Source organism: Numida meleagris, chromosome 11 (assembly GCF_002078875.1).
Source record: "Numida meleagris isolate 19003 breed g44 Domestic line chromosome 11, NumMel1.0, whole genome shotgun sequence".
Taxonomy (NCBI): domain Eukaryota; kingdom Metazoa; phylum Chordata; class Aves; order Galliformes; family Numididae; genus Numida; species Numida meleagris.
The window spans coordinates 12,559,136-12,579,048 of record NC_034419.1 but is presented as its reverse complement, the minus strand read 5'-3'; the positions used below and the strand labels follow the sequence as shown (position 1 = coordinate 12,579,048).

Below are 19,913 nucleotides of genomic sequence, written 5' to 3'. Positions count from 1 at the left end.
AATAGCAACTATACTATGCACACCTACTGATGTCCCCAGGAAACTGCTGTGACGTTATTGCTATGGCTTCTTTACACTCCCGAGCTGCAAGTTGTTCTATACAAAGATACATAATTCTACCTTTATTGGTCCTGATTGTCAGCTCAGCTTTTGCATTCACTAGTTTTACTGAAACTTTTGCTATTGTATAAAATTAAATTTACTGGCAAACACCTTTTGTGATTTCTGCCATGCTGCCATTTACGCTTTGCAGTGGTTCCCATTAGATGAATCTAGACCTACTGAAATTACCTATATTGAAATTTGTCTGTATCTTGTTAGCTTGTTAGTTGCCTTAGAACTGTTAATATCACATAGGCTTCAGGTTTGCTAATGTTGCTGCATGTCTGTAGCAATTTTATTGTTTCACTGCCTCCATTAAGCTTCTCATCTGCCTTTTGCAGCCTCTCAACTGAGGTATGCTGTTTTGTTCTGTGTTTACCAAGAATCTGACATGCCAAGTTTAGTCCCCAAAGGCAAATTTTAGCCAGAATGACAGGTCGTCTTATTAAAAGACTGTTTTCAAAGAGCATAGAAAACAATTATAGAAAAAAAGTTGTCAGTTAAGAAAATCTAGAATTTTTGTCTGTTTTGTTTTTCCCCATAAGCATGGTATTTAACAATAACCAACTTGAAATAACAAGATAAAATCACACTCTACATGGATAAATTAGAACAAGAGACTGGTCTTGTAAAATATATACTGTATATGTTTGCTGCTCTTCTATTAAATGCTTTTCAAGCAGATAAACTGAGCAGGAAAAAAATTCAGGAGTCATGTCATGTTTGTTTCCTAGTTTAACAACTCTGTATATAAAAACTTAAATTTCATTTTCTTAACTAAGTATACAGAATTTTGTATACTGAACTTTAAAGCTTAAGGGTTTATCTGTTTCTTCATGTTGAGAAGAAATAGCTTGTTTCCTTTCTGCATGGCGCGTATTGTAATACTAATTTTTGAATCATCCTTTACCCAAGACTTTAAGCAAGCATAGTTACGATGCTCTGCCCCTTGTGTCATTATCTTTGTTTGGTGCAGTAGGAAGGGTGCCGTTTCTACTATTGCTTTTTATCTGTCTAAATTCGTGTCCTTTGCTTAAAATCAGCTTCCAAGGTGCACAAGAATTGAGAGCATCTACCCCATCTTTTAATATTCATTTGAATATGTGTCTGATCATATTGTTCTGCTTTGTGGTCAAATGAGGAAGAAAAAACTGCACTGCACTGTCAGTGCAGATGAAAATCTGAGAAATAACTTTTCATTAAAAACATATTACTTACACAATGTAAAATTTGAGAAAGGCTCTGATCCTGCAAATAGTGTTTATTATTGTTGCACTGGTATTTGTGTTAATTTCCAAATTTCTGTCTGCTTTCACATTCAAACTGAGTAGCAGCTCTCCCTAATATTTCTCTGCTTCCTACTAGATATTTGTTGGATTAACAGAAGGTGTTTAATTGCAAGCAAAGCCTATCTGGCTTGTTCTAAAGTAGTTTTTTATTATAACTTATTCTTTGATAATGTTAAGAAAAAAAATTGCAAACGTTCTTTGTAAGACATCTATAAATCAATCTCTTAAAATGATGAGTGAGAGGTAAAGTAATGAAGTGTGAGGACGTGGTACAATTCTCATAACTGCACTTCCAATTTTGCTCAATTCTTACAGTCAGGAGGATGATGCATACAACTGTATGTTGTATATCTCCTGCAGTAACCATCAGGTGTAAATACCTCATGTATTTTCCTTCTCAATATGGATTAAGGCAGACAGAGTAAATCAGTTTAAACCTGCATTGAATTATTTTTATAAATGAAAACCTGTCCTTTTAATTTTTATTGTCAAATACAGCATGCACCATGCACTGAATGCTTGTCTCTCTTCCTTGGTAGTGGTAATGTTAAATTAATAGGTATTCTGGACAAGATATGGAGTCAAATTTACATAATTAGTGTGCAGTTGCTTTGAGCTTTTTTGCAAAGGAAACTTATTACTAATGAAGGTCCGTTCTGGTCATGTAGAGAAAATTTTAGTCTTCTAATAATTTTAATTCCTTTACCTTCCCTCCCCTTTCCATCTTTCAGTGTAATAAAGTCCATTTGGTTACACAGATAGTGTTCCATTGAAACGAGCTATTAATACTGTTTCTTGTATCCAGTTTTGGGAAAGCAGAAAATGAATTCAGTTTCCAAAATGGGTATGTTTCTACCAACCTGTCTCATTTTATCAGTGAGCACTGCGGAGATTCTCTTCAAGTAGTTTCAGGAATCTTCTTCCTCTCGCAGTGTGTAGCAGTGGAGTTGAAGCAACCTAATGCTTATGGCAGAATGGGGATGTAGAAGCCCTGTGCTAGGCAACAGGGATATCAGCTCATTCTGAAACAATTGGTTATATCAAGTAATTGAGGAAAAGATGAACTAAGAAGGGATTTTCAATTTTATTTTCTTCAAAGCATCATTTATGGAATATCAGATTATACCTGTTCTTTGAAAATAATGTAAAAGCTTTATATTCTGTTGGTTGCCAAGAAGTACTGAGTATGGTGTTTTATGGTATTTCAGGTTACTTACCCAAATAACATGTGGTAAGAAGTCAAGCCCTGAGGAATTGTTAGGTGGAAATAGGTAAGTTTTGACCATGGTGTTATTTACTTCCTGGTTTCTGAGCACCTAATCTGATGGATTTCAACTTTCAGATTTTACTCTGGATGAAAAAATAACTTTTTTATAAGACTGAAAATATTTTAAAAGCTCTTTGGGTATGCAGCTTTTAAGACAGGTATCAAATACTGCACTCTGCAGTACCTCTCTGAATACAATGCAAATTCCACAATATTGTGAAGTACTTATGAAGTTCTTATGAAGAAAGTGATAAAAATAGGTTATATTATCTCTGTTTTTGTCGTTATCACTCAAATAAATAACTCTAAAATATATATTGGTTTGCTGCCTCATGAGAGTTTAATGATGGTTTTCATTGCGTAAGCTGCTAGTAGGTCAGAGCCTCGTATCTTGGATAGAGTTATGAAATTTTCTGAGTTTATTACCCTATTAAAATACATTTTAAATGTCAAAGTTTTCTAATTTGTACCAGGAAACTTAATTTAGGAGCATCTTCAGTGTAGTAGATACTTTTTTTCTTTTAATCAGATACTTGATGCTCAAGGAGAAAAGTAAGTCCTTTGCAGGTTAGTGATGAGGATTGAAGGAGACAAATCAGGAAGTGGTTTGCCAGTTGGAGAAGTTTAAATGTTACATCCCTCACCAAAAGTAATAGTTGTAATGCTTATATGTGGTGTCAATAGATCTCTGCTGAGTTCTGACAATTGGTGATGTAGATCTAAATACAGTGTCTGTGAGACAAATACAGAAATTTTTTTTCAATAGTCATCTACAGCAGCATAGGAAAAAAACAACTGAGAGCTTTTTACATCCCAGAATGAATTCTGTTTGAAACAAATATTAGTGGTTGAGGTCTGTGTCATATCTGAGCACATGGAACGTTCACCAGATTCTCCTTGTTCCTATAACTTCAGCAGTGCTTACACATTCGCAATCTGTGTTGGGGTTATCATTTTCAGAGATGCTAGTCTGCCCCTGTATCATTGCAATACTTGTGGTTCTTGAATAGCTATGCCTATACAGGTCTATACTAGATATTATAAGTCTACGTGCCAAAAACCTTGTTAAAACAGTTTTAAATTGCTTATTAAAGAAAGGGGGGAGGGGGATGATGTTAGCAGTAATAAAACAGATTTAGTCATTGAATTTTCAAGATTTGAATATCAAAAGCCTTGATTGTGTTACATGTTCATTTAGAATGTAAGTCACTGATTTATTCAGCCACTTAAAAGTTAGTCTTCTCAAGTGAGCGTGTTCCTCTTTGAACAAATGTTTAAAAAAACTAGTCTTGATTTCTTGTGACCTCAGAGGAAAGAACTTTGCTCTGTAATCTGAAGAAGAATGCAAACTAACTTAAATTTAAGTATCGATGTAAGAGGAGTTAATATTGGGAAATTGAATGTCTTTCATGTGCTCCAAATGTGGGTTTCAGGACAGTTAATTTCAGAATGGCATATCTCAGCAGATGTGCAGAATTTGTAATAGGTTTCATCTTCACTATGAGCCATAATATATAGTTAGATAAAAATTCTAGAAATACTGTCAAGAAGAGGTGGAAAAAATCTCAGTGCGAATCAATAGCAATTTAGCTGCGTTGTATTCTGCAGTTCGTAGTTTTTCAATGAATAGACAAAAATGTTTCACATATGATTGTAATTTCTTTTTATATTGATTCATCTTAATTGTTCTTTTTAGTTATTAGCATTACTATTATTTGTCTGACAGTACCACCTAGTGAATGTGGCTGTTGCCATAAGCTGTAGTGTTAGTTTCTGCTCGCACATACAACCCACCCTGCCAGTAATACCAAAAGCGGGACAGAATATTACCTCCCTTCTATAGATGGTCTGCTTAATGTGAGTATTTACCTAAGCTTCTGGGCATAAGTGTACAATTCATGCTAGAACCTCTACTGCTACAACTACATTGTCACTAGGATTTGCATTAGTAGATTTGAAGCCATTTAGATTATATATTTGTAAGCTGCAAAAACGTCTTTGGCTTTCAGTTGTAGGTGTGCTCTATTATAATATGTTCCTAAGGTGTAACATGTTCTGTCATCAATCGTGTGTTATTAAGAGGTGAGGAAGAAAGTGTTCCAAGTTAAGTTTATCTTCCACTATCCATCCAAAACAACCTGTGTATTTGGAAAGGTAGAACCTGTAGGAGGTTCATGTATTCAGAACCTCTTTTATTAAACTCCAGAAAAAGGTTGAGTGCAGAGATCAGGACTTACTGCAGAAGCCTCACTTCTGGTTGTTGGAATATCTCTTATTTCCATCTTCTCATACTTCTTTCTGATGTTTCTTGTCCACTGAATTTTCTTGTGAATCCAGTTGTTCTTTTCTTTATTCAGGCCCAGAAGCTCTCTTGTTTTTGGCTTGTGGATTGGGAATAATTTCAGTACATGAATATATATATTTCAGTATTCGGTATATGAGCAGTGTTCTGCCATTCTCATTTATTCTTGCAATTGCGCTTAGACAGGCTTAGACATAAGACAAAGGTGGCAAAAGGAGTTGTTTTCTTCCTTAAGGAGACATTTTCTTTCACTTTTGTATACTCTGGGAAAACTCATTGCTGGAATCCTAAGTGAGCTGAGAAGAAACAAGTGTGGATGATGAAGGGCACCTAACCTTTATAAATCTATGTCCTGTGTGTTTTATTCCTCTGCCTGTACTCTTAATAAACAGGAACTGGAACTGCTGATGTGCCTCTTGCATTGCTCAAGGCTGGTAATGTTCCTGCAAATCCTTCCTAAGGCAGGCGGTTTTGCTTCATAAGACCATCCCATGAAGTGCATAGGACATCCCAGCCTAGTACCTGACAAGTTCATTCCCATACAGACTGCTTTCCTTCTGCTCTTGTCTGAGTGGTGGTTACAGCTGAGGGACATAAAACATTCTTTAAGTATTTTATTTTGAAGATGGAATATGAAATACTGGTTGTTCTTATACCCATTCGTCAAGGGGCTATATTTTGAACTATGACCATTTGGGTAATAGGTAAGAGTGTGTATTGAGATAACTAAACTCATGTGGAAGGACAATCTCTTTGTTAATTTAAAAGCTCCTCAGAAAATAACTGACTTTTTCATTCATCAGCATAAAAACTGTCAAAAATAGCTCTGAATGAATGCAGCATATGTACAGCTCATGTGCTCCATTACGTATTGTTTGGTGTACTTAGGTACTAAGGATGATCTTCAAGTGGATATCTTTTTTGTTGACTTGGATATCTACAGCTCTCCTGCTTAGTAATTGTATTTGTGGTATTAAGTAGCATAGTAGCCTGTTTCTTTCAGTATGTCCCCGATTCTGTCTTTCTCTACTCATCCACTTACAGATTTTTGTCTTTTACGTGTACTGAAGTCATTCAAGTTATTGAATTAAAAGCAATCCTGATAAAAGTAGAATATAAATACTGAGCTTCAACCGTTCAAGGAAGTGGATACACAGGTAGAGACAGGCAATAAAGAATGTTCTTGTCCTCCAAGTCACTGCTGTGATCCCTTGAATTTTACTGATGCAAATAATTGCATCTTGATATTGAAGGGCATATATCATGTACTACCTGAAATGATAGATTCTTTTGGTTTGCTCAATTTGTGTATTTTTAATATTGTTTAATGTAGGTACTGTTGAGTGAGCGCATATACTCTTAGGGGTGACACAAATTAATTCCACTCCCATCATGGAATTTCTCCATGGATTTATCACAAATTGCTGCAGCTGTGAGTGATTCCACTCTCATGAGAAGTCTGAGATTAAATTCCGTCACTACTGTACTATTTTTAATTAATTTAACCTCCAAACGAATCATTTCCCAGTGCCTGTTTCTCTCTCTTTGGTCAGTAGATTACTTAGCTAATGTCAAATTAATTAGTTAATGCAGTTAATGTTTAGAAGCTTTATAAAAGTGATAAGAATTCTGGAACCGTTATGGAAATAGGGGCTCATGTTTTTAACTGAAAGCAGAGGTTGCATTTTCACATTAATGGCTTGACTACTACTATTGATTTTAATACGGAACATGCTCAGCTACAGCAGCAAGGGTGAAAGTTTAAAAACTGTAGCTCAATCCTGAAGTGATATGTATGTTTATATGTGTATATATATATATATCTTCTAACAATTTGGAGAATAACTAAGGAAAACAGGAATAAATAGCAGAGTAGAAAAGACTCTAACTGTACTGCATGTTAAGGAAGAAACATCCTATTTCTTTCACAAGAGTTGGGTGTCTCAAAAATAATTTTGAGCTTTTTGAAAGAGAGGCTGAACTCCTTAGTATTATCTCCTTGAAGAAGGTGTAGGTCACGTTATGGAGTGCAGCCAGTAAACTAGTAGGATCTATATTATATCTTTCTAGTAGTATCTATGTTCTGTAGCAGAATGGTTACAACCTGGTACTGGTGGAGCACTGATGTCTACCCAGGAGTTTCATAAATCAGCAAAATGAGCAACTGTAGGAAAGATAGAGTGCAAGTACCTCTGTTTTTGGTGACTTTAAACGAATGTCTCCTCTAGAAGAAGTAATCTTTCATATACCTATACAGTTGGCTTTGCCTCCTGTAATGACTGGAACCTAGGGATCATAACACAGACACATTAGATTACTAGATCCCTTCAAAGAAGCCCAAACTGAGTCTGAGTGCTGGGAGGAAAGAAAAAAAGAAAAGGAGGGATGAAAAAGAAAGGCTGAAACCCTTGCTTAAGCAGGGAGTGTTGGAAAAGGTGATCTCAAGAGGTCTCTTCCAACCTCAACCATTCTGTGATTCCATGAAGACTACTGCTTTGTGAACAGAAGCATTTCTAAAGGCTGTTTTACTTTTGCACTGTCCAGTTAATATCCATATGATCTCTAAATGGCTACAGAGTTATAGAATATATGGATAATTACACTTTCTGCTGTTACCTTTACTTGAAATAGTTGCTTGAGTGTGATTTCTTGTAATTTCTGGAAAGCTGCCAAACTTAAAATACATGTCAGAAGCAAAATTTTTCTATGTCTCTTAAGTGTTTAAATTAAACGTAATAGAATAGGCGTTCTCTCTGGTAAATTTGCAGTACTCTGCGGACCCTCAAGATTAATTTTGTGCAAAATGATTATCTCCACCATCAGCGGTGCTCTTAACTACCCAACTATTTTGCATTAGCAAAACTAAGGTAATGAAACATAATGCAGATTGATTTTCATAGAGGAAATAATGTCTAGAAAATACCATGATAACCGGTTACTTCTGGGTTATAAATAACAGGAAAATGAGTGGAAGTGTGATAACCTAAGAGCTCTATTTGCTGATCCCCACTAAGGAATAAGAAAATTGGGAGGAAGGGGGAAGATACAAACAGACAGAAAATGTACTTCAGCAATGTATGTTAGTTGCTTTTTATATATAGATCATCTTTAATTGAGAACCATGACCTGTGTTAGGTGTTGCAGAACTAGAGAGAACCTCTGATGCCAATATGAATATACTTTTGACAAACCATTTGGTTATAAACTAATTGCTTATACATTGCACTTTGAAGCTGGAAGCTGAGATCCTTTGCCCATGTAAACATCTTAGAAACCTTTCTCTGAACCTGTCCTGTAATAAATACTGGTCTTAAATCTCTTCTGTTCTTTCCAATTGATAAGTTCCTAAGTTGCTTTGCTACAGGTCCCTGAGTGTACAGCTTCATGTTTTACTGTATATTTTTATCGTATTTGCTTTTTCCAGACCTCAGAATTATTTGATTTTGTGTGAAGTGATTATCATCTCTATTGACAGAGTTGACCAATAAATCAATTCAAAAACTTTTATTAAAAAAAAATTATTAACTTCAACCTGATAAATCTCCTTTCAACAATATTGATACTCTGCTTGAGCTGTCTACTTATCCATACAGGACTTTGCCCTCTCCCTTTCTCTGTAAAGCTGTTAGGTCTTCATCTAAGGGGAAAAACTAAGTGCTTATGCAAGTGTTTATAAGAAGATGGGATAGAAGGACTCTGTTCTACAGGAATATAGGTAACAAAGAGAAAAGAGACTTTTCCCCCTTTTTGTTTTTATGCTATATAGTTGGTTCTTTAGCAACATGCAATGTTTTGAGGAAGTTTTGATCAACTAAGTATTATCTGGGTTCATACGTTATGTGCTTATGTTCCCACTAGATAATGTGAGTCCTTGTCTATAAATGTTTGGAAAAATGGCACGTTGCTATGTTAGTTTTAAATCTAAGAAATGATTTGAGTGAAATCTTTTTTTTTTTTTTTAAGTCAGGTATAAATGGCAAAAACAGCTGAAGATGCTCAAATAGGAGACAGCAGCAACTATTTAAATGATTAATACATTGGTAATGGAATCATTTAGACTGGCTGAATCCTTGCCAATTAAATGAGTGTCAGAACAGATAATGGTTAACATGACTGGAAAAAAAAGTCATTTCTTTAAAATACAGTGTCTCATCTAAAGCCATTATATATACGAAAAAAAGTGCCAATTTTTGAAAACTATCTCCTGTTATGCTGCATGTAATTAAACAGGTTTAATGTTTATCTCATTGCTCACATGAATACAGAAAGCTCTGAAATTGTAGAGCTTTGGGATGGAGCATGATGTTGACGTTCTCTAATGATGACAATAATTTTAATGAAACCTTTAGCCCTACTTCATATTGTAAAATAACAAATTAAAAATTATACACTGCAGTTTGCAGGACATGAAAAGGTTGCATATGAAAAGTGAAAATGAGGCATACATTTTCTCTAAGCATTCCTTCATTCTTTAAGAGTTTGGGTGAAGTGAGTTCTAAACTCAGTTGTTTGTGCAACATTTATTTGTGTATTGACAACTAATGATTACTTCTTATTTCTGTACTGAAGGAAATTGTGTTCAATTTCTTGTTAGCTTGCTGTGTGAAGTGATCTATATATGTTTAGTCATGAGTGTTGAACTGATTTGTCTAAAGAAGCCAGGTGAAGAGAAAGGATGAATCTTTTGTGCTTACAAATTTTAATTGTCTTGGTATCTTTCCAGTCTTACAACCAGAATGTAGAATTTGCTGTTTTGAATGGTCCTCTCTTAATACCCAGCTGAATCTGCTAAGATAAAATTTGTGGTGATTGCCTCTATCATCAGTGAACTTATTCTCAAAACTTATTCTCAGTGATGAAATTCCCATTCCATGTGGGTAATTTTTGAGCCTCTGAAAAAATCTGTTCCAGTTCTTGAGTACCCTACTTGTTAGAACAGGATTTTCAAGTTTTGGGTGGTAAAGGTAGTGCGGAAACTCAAAATACTGAATGCTGTTTCACCAGCTGGGGAAAGGCTTCTCTGAACGTTTATTTGCATAAGTACTTTGCATGCTGTAGGGGATGTAAGTTGAGATGTATGCTCTATTGGTTCTGTATGAGGCCGGTTCTGCTGCAGTTTGTGTTGAATACTTATGGCATAATCATAGAATCATAGAATTGCTCAGGTTGGAAAAGACCTTAAAGATCATCAAGTCCAACCGCAACCTAACCATACTACCCTAACTCTTAACAACCCACCGCTAAATCGTGTCCCTGAGCACCACATCCAGTGTTTGTATCTGACAGATTCAGATGCCTAAATACCTGGCTTGATGTGCAATAATGTTGCTTCCTATTTGGTTCTTCTGTCATTGTTCTTACATGTAGTGGAAATGCTAAGTCAGGGCTTGAAACAGTGATGGAGCACCTGGTGGGAAGGCAGGGCCAACCCAGGGGAGCTCAGGTGCATGCAATGCAATGTACCTGAGTGACCGGAAGGGGGTGGAGCCAGGATCCACCCCTTCCCGTACCCCATTTAAGGGTTGGCAGTAGAGGCATACCTGCATACCTGAGGCCTTCCAAAGGTAAATGGATTTTTTTCCTTTGTTTCTGGCTTATCCTCACTTGCTGTAGCCTAGGAATTTGCTACCCTGCTATCGTTGCTGTGCTTTCCATCACATTATAGTGTTACTATTTTTCTATCTTAGCGTATATTTTGTCTGTGTATTGCTATTTATGAATGGTAAGCTGACTTGATTTCTGAAGAAAAATTTATCATACTGTCATGGTTTTGTGATTTTTCGGTTGTTGGTATTCCACATCATAACATCGTGTAGTGAATGTACCTGGTTCTCAGAAGAGAAGGACTACTATGTTTCCCAAGGTACTTTGCTTCTCTGTTACCAGTTCCGGCTAGAGGGAAAAGATAAAAACTTGCAGATCACAAGACCTTGTCCCTTTTTCCACCGTCTCTTGTCCTTGCAGCACCTCGCTCTCCAGCCGTCTTATCGTTGGTAGTGGAGTAAGGCCTACCTTGATTTTTGGGACATTCTCTTTCTCTGTATTGGATTTATCAGCTTCATTTGTAATTATATTGTATTATAGTGTGTTGTTTTGCATTCCGATCTTATTTACTAAATTAGTTTGTTTCTCCTCAGATTGTTGCCTGTGTTCTTTGCTCTCAGGGCCATCTCCTTACCCTTTTTCCCTTTTCCTGGGTCATGGGTCCGTGGGTCCCCCGTCCCATTCATCACGGAACCGGGCTGAATGCCTGTAAACCGTTGACACATACAAAAATATTTTTATGGAATAATTTAAAAAAGAAATGTCTTCCAGCTTCCCAGAGAGGAAGGTGATTTGCTTGCACAGTGCTTCCATGTGTCTGTTCTTTCAAACCTGTATTTTTGCACGTTAGTTTTATTTTTTTTTCTATGCATGCCTATCTCATCTTAAAGAAATAATGGAATTTCTCCACTTCTGACTCAGGTATGCTTTGAATGTTGTTCTGTATTTCTTGTTTGATCTTTTTCAAATTATTTTATCCATGCTATAAACTTCCTGAATAGAACAGAATAGTTTCTGCTTTAATAGTTTCTAGGAAAATGACTAAGTGAACTTGTTTATTAATCTAACACACTGAGTAGCGGCACTAAAAAGGATATAAGAATGATGGATCCTGATTAATATTTTGGGAAAGTATGCAGCTTTGAGTGTGTGTGTATATATATATATACACACACACGCACACATACACATATGCAGGTGTCTGCAGAACATATTTAATCAGTATTCTGAAGTGTGCAAATTCAAGATGGACTTGACCAGTCATAAGTACAGCACAATAAGGACAGAGTGGCACTGAGACGTAGGAAGGTGGCCTTTATTCCCTTGGACTGTCAATTGTAGCCTGCTTGTGGTAAAGAGAAAATACTTTGGTGGCTTTTAGTGGGTGGGGTTTTTCTTATGCATTTTATTCTCAGATAATAAACACTTATTACTTAAAAACTCCTACTAGGAGGGAAAGCGGCTAAAATGTGGTCAAAATTTCTTTGTCAGAATTTCATCCCACTTTATTTTAGCTGTTACTTTTGACATGGTTTCTTTGTTACTGAAAGATGATTGAATTTATACTTCTGCATTTTACGGAGATACTAAAATGTCTTTGGCTTTTGAAAACTAACATTTTTTTCTGGTTCAAAAAATGTATCTTTTTTTTTTTTTTGTGCTAGTTTTATCCAATCATTATTCATCATGGCATTTTAGGAGCAGTAAATTTACTGCAACTTTATTACTGCATTTTGTAACATGTTACACTCCCTTGACCTGAATTTTGATTAATTACACTGAATGGTAATACCAGTGTTTCTAGTTCTCAAGCTCTTTGTTATATCAACAGAAAGCATAAAATGTCAGATTAAATGTTCAGACGAGAGAAAAACCCACTGAAGTGTTCTAGAAGGAGAATAATGACCTTACAGAATCAGACAAAATCATATACGATACTGTGAGACCTATGGGTAAACTTAAGGAAGTTTTGCCTTGCCATACAAAATATTAGTGCTGATGTTCAGAAACACTGTGTAAATTTCTCAGCTCTTTATAAGACATGATAACAAAAAATAACATGAAGGAATAACTTGTAAATTTTTTTCTCTGTGTAACAGCAACTCTGTTATACCCTAAGGTATAATAAAACAGATATTTGATATATTCTGTAAACTGTGGAGTGCAATCAGATAATTTTCTTACACCAGAGGACTACATTTACAAGTTACTGCCAAGTATTGCTTCTCTGTGATTTTCTCAGGCCTTTTGGACTATGTCCATAACTCAGTAGGTTTAGTGGGAGCCGCACTTTCCGCTATAGCAAGTGCAAGTGAAGCTAAGTTCAGAAAGCTGCAAGAGTTAATTACGCACCGTTATTAACACAGTTCAGTATCTTTAGTCTGCTGGATTTACTGTAGCTGTTTTCTCCCTGGTTATGAGAATAAATGATTTGATGCTGTGTTTTGTAAATATATTAATAATAACTTCTGGAATGATATTTTCAGCAGTTACCTGCTTTTATAACTATTGTGAAAATACAGATTATACCACACTAAAGGAACTTGAGTATTTATGAAGAACAAAAGGTGCTTGAGCTCTTAATAGCTGTAACTTGATTGCACTGGCAGTAAATGGGGGATATTCTGAAAATAATGTAGAATTAGAAACTAGGCTGGATCAGAAAGTGTTGGTGGATTTTTTTTCCTCACATCAAGAATTGTCTTTGTGTTTCCATTTTGTTTGCTTTGTTTCTATGTATGCAAAATACATTGAAATTTGGGATATAGTGGATTGCCTCTTGTTTGAATTTTTGCAATTCAGGCCATCAGTTAAAGGTAAGCAGTCTTTAAATCCTCATTTAGTTTTAGTAGCTTTCACAGTGACGTTAACAGAACTCTTGTCAGCACCTTTGCTGTGTTAAAGTGCTGACACAAAGGAAGCTTGAGCTAGATCAAATATAGATTATTTTTTCTTTCAAAACTGCTGTTCTCTTGTTTCTGTTGTACTTTGATCATTATAGTCAAATAGTTTCAAGCATATTCTTTTTCAATGAGTTACTTGTTTTTCTTTCAGATATGGTGAGTTCAGTTATATAGTGTAGTTGGATGGAGTAACTTTTCTTTGTCTGTCTAGTGAATATATCAAAGCACTCAGGACCCTCCTCATCTTGCACTGAGCAATGAAATCTTCAGCTTCCTTTGTTGCCTTGATGCCAGTGCAGATGCCTCACCTACTCCATTCAGTATGTCATTACCATGGTGTGGGAGCTGGAATTCTCTGGTCTCTAAGAACCAATCCAACCCAAGCCATTCTGTGACTCTGTTATTCTAAGTGCTGCAACAGGTACTCCAGAGAGATTGTCAAATTTCTTAATTGCAATCTTTGAAGGATTTTTCCTTATGTAATCAGAATTCTTATTCTACAGCTTGTGTCTGTTGCTGCTGGTTTCTTTCTTCACATTGAAGTTGTACAGTTGCTTATTGTCGATATCATCACCGCATGAAGGCATACATACCAGAAGGATACTGTTAATTTGCACAGGTTATTGTTTCTGCAAGTTTAGCAGTATAAGGCAAATATCAGCAAAGATACTGAGCGCGACCTAGTTTGCTAATTGAATCATGAATTTTGCCTACTTTCACTGTAGTGCGAATATTAGCAGATTAAATGCTGATTGATTGCAGATGCCTACAAGTTGCATGGAGTTGTGTTAAGGCATTTGCACTGTTGGCTTGCAGTAAAAAAAAAAAAAAACTTGCAAAACCAGAAACTGTTGCTATACATGAGTACTCAATTTGTTGACTTGAAAAATCTGCTACAATTGATCTCTGATGATACCTAGCAATTGATGTAGCACCCTTGCACAGCAGATATTTGCAAATAAGACAAATATGAATCCTATTGCTACTAAAGTAAATGTACACTTGCTATAAAAAACTTAAGTGTAGTACATACTGCCCAAGGTTGTCAGGAGAAAAAAATCCTTTTCTTTTTGTAATTGAACATTGTGGTCTATCCTTCTTGCTGCATGGCATCAAATACTATGTGGTAACGAATGTAGCTGATTTTTTTTTTTCTGAAAAAAAAAAAATAGCCTCATTGACCGCAAGTAACAGTATCATTAAATGTACCTGTAATGTCCCATAAAGAAGGAGACCTCCATTTAAAATCTGTCCTACCCTTTTCTCCTTCTGTTTCTTACTCTAGACAGTAATATTTTGAATTATTTGTTGATCCAGCAACTAAAAAAAAAAACCTGTCTGAGCTTGTTTCTTGAAAAAGATATTAGAGATAAGAATATTCAGAAAAACATGCTTAATGCTGCATGTGGTGCTTGAGAAGAGAGCTTGAGCTGTCTCTGAGTTGCTCAGAAAGAATGGGACAGTCTTCAGGTTGGAGGAAGGCAGACCTTCAGGTTGCATAGCTGGAAAGAGAATATCTTCTGTTGCAATGGTTTGCACTGAATTCCAGTGGTGGCTTTTGAGGTTGTGGACTGAATGCCTTTTTGAGAGCTGACTGATGGGGAGGCTGCTTGCCTCTGCCCTGCTACTGTGGTGGCTTCCAGCTGCTCGCATTTGCTGACTGGAGCTGCTTCACTGAGCACCTGGATTGAATGTCGTGGCCAATGTGCTGTTTTGTTAAGGTTTTCAAGTTAACCTAGCTCAGGAAGAAATACAAGGCATGGTTTAAGTCTTGTTTATTTTTGACTTGTATTTGAAATGATATCATGTCACTCTAAAGCAATTTTTCAATATCTGACAGGCCAAGATTGATCTTTCCTTTGGTTTCAGTGGCCTTTAACTCAAGCCTCCATTGGTATGAACTTTTTGTTCTGATTGTACTTGATCCCATGTTCTTTGGTATGTAACCTCAGGAGTATATGTCTTTTCTTCCCTCGCCGTCCTGCTCTGAGTTTTCAGATAATTTTAGAACATCTTGTGTGCCTAAACTATAAGTAGTATTCATTTAGTGTAAGTGTGATTTCAGTGATTCTTATTTTCTTTCTTAATCTGAAGTGAGCAAATGAACAGTCTGGTATTAGTTGAAACAAAACAGATGTTTTTAACTGTTGATGCCTGTTAGCGTCTAAGTAGAAGCTGACAGTATATGGGCAGATAGGTTCTGCTAATAAATTCTAAGCAATGTACAAGCTCCATCTATCAGCCTGGATAAATTATTATGATTTTGTTGTATGTTCATACTCGACCCATTGAAGCCTTCTGATACTCTGCCTCACTACAAGTTATCACTCCACCAGGAAACATGATGGAAAACAAAAACAGCAAAGAAAACGCAAGTTTCCCTTAGGGCAATAACTTCTGCTTTTTATGTAGCAGCCATTTTCTGACAGGACACAGAATACCTTACTAAACTTTCAAGTTCCTGATGCATTTTTTCCAAGTGCCTCCACATATTCCATGCAAGGCATCTGAAGGTGTTTATGCTTTTTTCTTCTTTGTTAAAGCATTCCCTTAGAGGAATAGTTGCCTTACTCTATGTGACACTTCTGCTTGGCTTACTTTGTATGGAATTACAAAGACTGGGGAAGGAGTTGGGAGGTGTCAGTACTGCTACTTTTTTCAACAGGAACAAAAATTGTGTTCTCTCAAGTCTTCCATACTTAAGCGGACTTGAAAGCAGGAACAGAGAATATAAGTACAGCTTCTTGTAATAGTGCGTGGACTCTTAGAAGTATCTGTTTTGGAAATAGTAAATATTTATCAAGACAAAAGCCTTGGATAATTTTAACATATAATTTCCTGAAATCTGATCACTTACAAATGTATATTAATCTGAAATAGTCTTCAAAATTGTATAGAAATGTGTTATTCTTGACCTTTGTGATGTCACCTTGAAAAATCTTCCATGAGAGTATCTGTGAAAGATTTTCTTTACTGGGGGTTGGATTTGATCTCTTGAGGTCCCTTCCAACCCCTGTGATTCTGTGACTTTACGTGGTTAGAATATTGCTTATTTAAAGGTTCATAAAGCTAGCTGGAGAGCATTCAAGTCACCAGGAACCTCTTCTGATGTATTTTGACATAATTTTAACCAAGGTGGAGGGAACGTCACTGCCTGTAACAATAGATCTCTACTCTGTTTTGAGGTTAAATAAGAAGGCAGTTCTACTTAGAGTAGTTTTATATATATTGTTTAAAGGAAGCTTGACTTCCCCATATTTATTAATTTTAATATTAGGCTCCCATTAAAGGCTACCAGTAAGGATTTGATGAATTTTATGGATGTGCCCCTGGGGTGGGGGGGAATGGCAAAATAGTGCTTCAAAGAAACAAAATATATTAAAAACATTGGTAATAAACTTTATATTTTGTACCAACAAATTATTTTTATCATGGTTCTCAAGCCTTTGTAACAGAGGAAGCTCTTGAGTAGTATTGGACAATGCATTAGTCTGTATGACATTTTTTGTTGTTTTGCCTTGTTCTGGAAGAGAATGAACAGAAGCTCTCTGAAGCTTATTTTTGAGACAGTTTCTTTGCTTTCCTAAGGGGACAAAGGAAATGCTTTTAGGCTGATACTTCCTTGAAACCCTAATTTTCAGTGTTGAAATAGTAAAAATAAATAAAAAAAAATAAAAATAAAAATAGAAAAATTCCCATTTATGAGAGATGGATCTAGGCCAATGCTACTTTTCCTTTCAAAGCAAGTTTCTCTAGACTGAAGAGATGTGTGACACTGGTGTGATGGTTTCAGGACTGATTTTCAGTTGTGAACTTCCAGTATCAGCTTGAACAGGGTCACCATAGGGGTTTGAAAATTAGAGAAATATTTGAAGAAAATCAGTCTGTTTCTTCCATATGTAACAATTTGAAATATGTGCTGGAGCAAAACCTATCCAAAGCTAAGAAATCAGCAGTATTCTAAAGGCCGAAAAGATGCACCTTCTGAATTTTAATGTAGTAGGTTTATATATCTCATAAGATTACTGGCTTGGAGGTTTGTTTTTTAAAATGGATAGAAATAACTTGTAAACTCTGCCTATGGCCACAGATATGTTAAAATCCTATTTGGTAAATCGATTTCAGTGCTTTGGGTGAAGGCATGTAAGTGGTTCCAGGTTAAGAGTTTGGCTGATTTCCATTGCCATGCCTTGGGCTAAAAGCTTTCATCATCCTTTAAAAAAAATAAAACCTATCTATGGGTCCTTTTCAAAAAATAAGCAAACAAAGTAAATCCAATGTAGACATAATTTGATTTGTGAATTATTCATTTATCCTTGAATAAGAGAAATGCTAATTGTTAGTGAAAAGGTTCCCTAGGCGAGATGGCCAACTGTGAGAGTTTTTTTGTGAATTTAAATACCTATCACCTTTAGACAATGAAAAAAAAATACAAAAAGTGGCAAGTATATTACGAAAATAACAGAATAGTGATATAATAGAATGTGCAATGAAAATTCACTGAGCAATAAAATATATATTGGCAATACAGTTTTATTTCTTTAAGACAGGTGACATATGACATCATGGAAAAATGAAATAGTAGTATTTTGTGATAGTGATAAACAACTCTCTTTGAGAAACCTGAAGTATCTCATTAGACAGTGTTATTACTTCCACTGTACTGAAATGCACATTTTTACAACTCCTGCTTTTCTTAGACACTTCAACTGCAACTGTCAGACTGGTTTAAGCATATCAGCCATATACCTGTAAGATTAAGTGCTTAAATGTTTGCTTGAAATCTGTGGTGTAATAATTATGTAACAATCATCTTTGAAACATTTGGACTGAGAGAAATGGTAATTAAAGCACAGAATCAGAAGATGAAGATTGTGGTATTCGCCTTACATCGCTCAACCGTACTGTAGGAGATGATATGTGCTCTTCAGGTAAGCTCTTGGTACAGAGGTGAAACTGCCAGAAGAGGTAATGAGGTTTGCTGAAGATCTTGACAGCAAACTACAGTGAATGAGATAGATGGTGTAACATTTCACTGAGCATCTGTCAGAGTGAATGCTATCATGCCAAAAGGGTACCATATTTTTATCTCATCTTAATTAATAGTAGCGTGTTTTCTTCTTACGAAATTGAGAATTTTGAAAGCTGGCTTTCAAAGGATTAAATGGTTTTCTGCCTTTTTTTCTTAAGAATGTCAACCAAATAGGTTGGCTTTGGGAAATTGTCAAGCATCCACACTTTTCAAATGAACACGCTGCTCTTTAGAGTGTAGTAGATCAGGTATAACTTAGATATTTGTGTATTTAATGATGTCCTATACCACATGGTTTTCTAGGTGCCATACTGATCTCAAGAAACTCGTGCACACAGGCTTCTGAAGTTTTTGCTATGAATTCACATGTGAAGCATTCTGAGACATCAACCCATCTCTTCTAAAAGTATCTTCTTATTTATTAACTGTCTGATTCTTATTTTTACATATCTTGTTGGAAAATGCCAATTACTTAGTCGAGGTCAAGAAGATAATAAAGACAAAATTAACGTTCCTCCAGCTGCACCACTGTAAGTCTTGAACAGGTTCACAGAAAAGCTAATTAGACATTAGGTTAAGTGTACATGACATAAAAATGCTTCAAAGATGTGATTATCAAAGTTCTGTAAAACCTCAAATTGTTCACCATTGCTGATGGAGTTGAAAAGTAACAGAGAATCTGCTTGCCAAGAATTAAAAATGTCTAGCAAAAGTTAGAAGGACTTTTACCTGCTGTGGTATTCCTGTAGAAGATGCAGCAGGCATGTTGAACAAGTGCAACAATTAAAAATATATAAACATGTAAAAGAAATAAACATTACCCTCTATTTTTTATAGAGAAAAAATCATGAAGTTAGAATGTCTGAAGTTCAAACTCTGCAATTGTATGAAGAGAGAGCTGTTTTGAAAGTGAGTTTGCTTTCCTTCAATTCTGAGATGAATCAGAGCTGATTTCTTGACCTCCTGTTGGCTTCTAAAAGCCAGTTCAGGCAGAAGACTTAAAATGAGTGGTGAAGAAGTGATAGCTTCTTCCTGGTTCGTTAGTTTGCTTATGTGAACTGTAGGATGTACATTTCCCCATTTGTTCAGTGTTCTTAATGTAGGTTATTTGTACTGTAAGGGTAAGGTGCTGCTTTACCTGCACTGCTACTATTCATAATAATAGTAAATGTACTTATATATATAAATAAATCAACCACCAGGACATTAAAACAGTTCATACTGTTTTGTGTAGAACCCAGTCACTAAAGAGCCGCTGGTTCTTTGACTTGCACTATTTTGCTAGTAATTTATAGGAAAAATGTGGAAATTTAATCCAGTGTCATTCTACCCTCCCAGTCTTTCTCATCTTTGCTTATCATGTGGTCTCTGCTGCTACTCATCTTTGGAATGTGTGATGGATGTGCAAGGAATTCAGAGTGATTGCCAGGCTTCGAGCTTATTTTGGATAAATATCATGCTTTCAAACACTTCC

At 35.8% G+C, this 19,913-nt stretch overlaps 1 protein-coding gene across 9 annotated transcripts in view; it reads left to right on the top strand.

Annotated features, from left to right (window-relative positions):
* Positions 1–19,913, top strand: part of FHIT (fragile histidine triad) — a 542,632-nt gene that overhangs the window by 55,576 nt on the left and 467,143 nt on the right. For 4 of the 9 annotated variants that reach the window (XR_002442357.1, XR_002442355.1, XR_002442353.1 and 1 more), the window contains exon 2: positions 2,600–2,662. The exons of the other annotated variants lie outside the window; for them this stretch is intronic. The gene's annotated coding sequence lies outside the window, so the exon portion shown is untranslated. The remainder of the gene's footprint in view (positions 1–2,599; positions 2,663–19,913) is intronic. 9 annotated transcript variants of the gene reach the window in all.